Here is a 4,051-nt window from a genome sequence, read left to right as displayed (position 1 = left end):
CCCCCCCCCCACTGACCCTCAACCACCACTACGCTAACCCCTGTCGTGAGCGCACCTCTCTCCACTCTCCGTGTTTTGAAGCTGGTGTGTGGTGTGTGCCGTGTGTGTATTTTGGTAGGGCAGCAGTTTTCGTCTCGAACCTCGAGCATCTGGGCTCCTGACGGGGGGTCTAGGTCAAAATCGTTCGGACCGTAGTGAAAGAATTCAAAACTGGGTCAGACGAAAGCGAGGCGGGATGGGGGCGGGGGCGGGGGCTGCTTAGCCCGAGGCCTAGCCGACTGCTGTCTCTTTCGACTCGACTGTCTTTCGCACACACCAGTGAAATACGGACTCCAGCAAGCAAAAAACCGTTCCGGTAAAGCTGGGATGGACAAGAAAACGCACTATTCTCCTATTCACCTTTACCTGAATGGTTTATAGACACCCACCGAAAAGACCCTAAACCCAGAGTAACGTGTAACATGATGGGGCAGATAGGGGAGGCAGGGAAGGGATTGGTCGGGTCGACACCACGGGCAACCACCACGGCCACGTTGAGGGTAAAGGGGAAGGGTCAGCTTAGCAACCTAGTACAACAAGTGTACCGGTGAGATCAGGAAGAACAGGAAGAACGCGCATTAGTTCGTAGACCTCTCTTACCGGAGTCGAGGGGTGGGAGCTAGGGAATGGATTGAGCTTGGTGGTGCCGCTGGTGGGGGTGGGGTCCCGCTGCGGAAGAAACTTCCATTCACTCGAAGCCTTCCCCCAAAACGTCGTGGGGGGTGGGGGTGGGGGTGGACAAAGCTATGTACGTCACGACGTCGCGCACGTCCATGCCGAGCAGAGCCAGGGCGCTGCCGCCGCCGGGGTTCACTTGGGTCCCGGTCAATAACGCCATCACCATTGGCGCCTGTTTGATTACTATTTATTTGTACGCTGCGCCCTGCGAGCGGCTCGGCCTTGAGACGGCGCGGGGTGGAGGGAGACAGCAGCGAGTGATAGATAAGCGGCCCCGGTGATAAACTCGCTTCGGCGCGAACGCGCTCGGTATTTGAACCCGGGGGGTCGCCGGGGCTGGGACACAAGCGTCTCGCAGAGGCACGGGCAGGGGCAGGCAGGGGGCAGTCACACGGGGCAGTCACTCGTCACACGGGCAGCAAGGCGGGGGCCAGCAGTTAACGGGCGCATGCGAGGGTGACCTCCGCGGGCGCGAGCACACGCACAAAACCATGTTCCATTGCCGCATGGGGTCCCTCGACAAAATAAGACTAACCGTGGTCGTTCCCAGGTGGCGGCGGAGGTGCAGTCCGAGCAGGGGGACGCGTCCACTCGGGACTGCGGCCGGGGCCGGAGGGTCGACGCCCTCGCGGGGTGGCGGCGGCGGCGTCGGCCCGGGCGCCGCGGCACCGGGCCAGCAGCCCGGCGGGGACGACGCGCGGGGTCGCCAGCCCCTCGGCCCGGCCGCGAGCGCCACACCGCGGGCCCAGCCGCGCCGCAGCATCGCGAGCGCCCCTCTGCGGCCCTGCGGTGGGCCGGGGCGCAAAAGTGTTGTTGCCACCGAACGCGGCGGCGGCGGTGCCATGGCGCCGCCCGGGCGTCCCGACGCTCACGACGCTCCCTACGACGGGCGCCACGTGCCGGCCCATCACGCGCACGACGCGCCGTTGTTGTTGCGAGACAACAACCCGTTTTACTTTATCTACAACCCTAACCCCTCCCCACCTTCGTCCCGCTCTATAAATAGAACGGCGAGCCCACCCGAGCAAAGAGCGCTGGGTATGTATATATCGTTTGTTGTGCATCGGCCGGGGCCGGGGGCCGAGCCGGGCGAGGCGGGTGGAGAGGGTAAGACGTAAGACGTACTCGCACACAGAGCCACGTGCCACGTTGTCAGCGGGAGCACCGCTGTTTGCAAGTGCGTGGCGTGCGTGCGTGTGCACCGTCACCGTTCCCCGTACTGCCATGCGTGCCGTCTAGGGCGTCGTCAGCACCGCCTTACATCCCAAACACCACCGCGACGGCGCCACGTCCGATAAGCCAAGCCACGCCCTCCGTTTTCTGCTTCTCATCACCCGACCTGACACCTGACCCGGACTGTACCGGGCCGGATGTGGTGGTATGGCCGCGGTGGTGTGGTCGCGGTGACCGTGACCCTCTCCGCTCGGGGCTCGAGACAGCGCGGAGCTGCGCCGCGACTGTATACCCCGGCAAGCCCCGGCCTGCTGGTCCGGGTGTGGAGGTATTGGGTCAGGTTAGGGCCATGAGGGCGGGGCGGGGGCGGGGCCGCGCCGGCGAGAGTGAGAGTGCGTCAGCGCGATCTCTCGACCCGCCGAAGGGTGTGTGTGTGGACAGCGGGGACACGCGGCCCACGCGGCCGCATTCGGCCTTCCGCCGCCGCCGAGGCTGCAAGTGCGCATGTATGTGTAATACTGCAGTGGTGGTGGAAGAGGGGGGGGGGGCTAGCGCAGCGTCCATCAGCTGGTCACCAAAAGCCCACCGTAACTGCGGTACTTCAAACTTCAGTAATCGACGAAAAACACAAAAAAACAAAGAGTGGGAAAAACTATCATCCACGACTTGTGTGTTTTGTTGTACCCCTTTCGCTTTAGAACACATTTCGAGAACCATATCCCTATTAAGGGATGGTCGGGATAGGGGGTGGGGAGTGCTGGTAGTTACTCCAGGTCAACGCACGGACCCCCTCCCTCCCCACGAGCCTCGGTGCTGAGCGGTCGTTATGGTGTAGTCACCATGTGGTCACTAACCGCGTCGCTCGTCGCCGCGGTGCCTTGTCACGTGAGACTTGCTTCACGATCGCGAGCGCCGCACGGACACCGAGAGAGAAAGAGAGAGGGAGAGTCGTCGCTCTGCGTCCTGCGAACTCAGGCAGCGGCGACGCACGCCTGCGCCTGCATCACCCTGCAGCCTTTTATGTCGTCGGGGCACCACCGCGACTCTGCCACGCCACGCCGCGACGCCACGTCGACGCGGCCCGGGGGGTGCGACTGTACTGCCCCGTGGCGGCAGGGACACTGCCGCGAGGGGGGGCTCAGCGAGGGTGGGGGCTCACTGACGGCATGGTCTGGCCCCGCACCCCGCTGCGCACCCCGCTGCAACCATACCCATGCCCCCCTCTCCCCTCTGAAGCCCCACCCCCTATCGCCTGCCTCCTTTCCCCCTCCACTTTACTCCACGCGCGCGTTCGGCCTGGAAGTCGCACCGATAAGAAAATAATAATACTCTCCACCCCATCATGATCGGTGAGGCTCCCTATGGGAAGGCCGGCTGTATGGGGGTACGAGGGGGAGGGGGGGGGTATGTTGTTTATCCAATCTGCTTAGGGGTGAGCGTTAAAGCTGAAGTGTGGCAGAGGCAGGGCAGGGGGTTGTTGCGGCTGAGCGTGGATCCCCTACTTCTTCTCCTTAACCCCCCCCCCCCCCACCGGGGTCTTACCGACTCAATGGTGATCCGCGGGGAAGGAGGGCGACAGTAGCGTGGAGCAGTGTTGCAAAGGGGGCTGAGCGAAATGAAAATGCCAGTGGTGCGGCGAGTACCGGAGTACCGGGCAAGGTCACCGAGCGAGCAGCAGACGGCTCGTGGAGGGGCGCTCTCGCTATGCGGGGGCTTGCACCCCTTCCCCCACCCGCTCACGGCTTTCGCTGGCGCAGGGAGAAGGAGAGGGACTAGCGCTCGCTAGCGCGCCCAGAAGCACACGGAAGGTGGGTGCAGGGGGCGGCGGAGGGGGGGGGGGCGTCCTGGCCTCCCCGAAAATAGCCTCTGGCCACGTTCCGGACGGACATTGTCTCGCCATAGGGAGGGCGAGCGCCTTCGGCACCACAGTGCCCAGTGAGGGTGGTGAAAAAGTCGCTCTTTTGGTCCTTTCCAGCCAAGCAAAGGAGCACGAGCAGCGGCGACACGCATCATTTTCAGAGGCTACTGTCTGCTCTTGGAACTCATTACAATTTACAAACCGAGGACTGCCTGCCGGCGGGCTGGGCTGCCTGAGCCAGCTGAGCGGTGAGCTCGCGGTGAGGGTGAAGGGAGCGGGCAGCGGGCAGCGGGTTGGGGGGGG

The 4,051-nt window shown here is 63.9% G+C and overlaps 1 protein-coding gene across 2 annotated transcripts in view; it reads right to left on the bottom strand.

Moving 5' to 3' along the window:
- LOC113210381 (glycerophosphocholine phosphodiesterase GPCPD1) overlaps window positions 1-4,051 on the bottom strand; it is a 25,857-nt gene that overhangs the window by 8,778 nt on the left and 13,028 nt on the right. Inside the window, exon 1 of one of the 2 annotated variants that reach the window (XM_052272816.1) lies at window positions 2,745-2,975. The exons of the other annotated variant lie outside the window; for it this stretch is intronic. The gene's annotated coding sequence lies outside the window, so the exon portion shown is untranslated. Of the gene's footprint in view, window positions 1-2,744; window positions 2,976-4,051 lie in introns of those variants that run through there. 2 annotated transcript variants of the gene reach the window in all.

This window comes from Frankliniella occidentalis, unplaced genomic scaffold (assembly GCF_000697945.3).
Source record: "Frankliniella occidentalis isolate FOCC.00 unplaced genomic scaffold, Focc_3.1 Scaffold226, whole genome shotgun sequence".
NCBI lineage: Eukaryota > Metazoa > Arthropoda > Insecta > Thysanoptera > Thripidae > Frankliniella > Frankliniella occidentalis.
The sequence above is the reverse complement of the archived record's forward strand: the minus strand, read 5'-3'. Positions and strand labels throughout refer to the sequence as shown.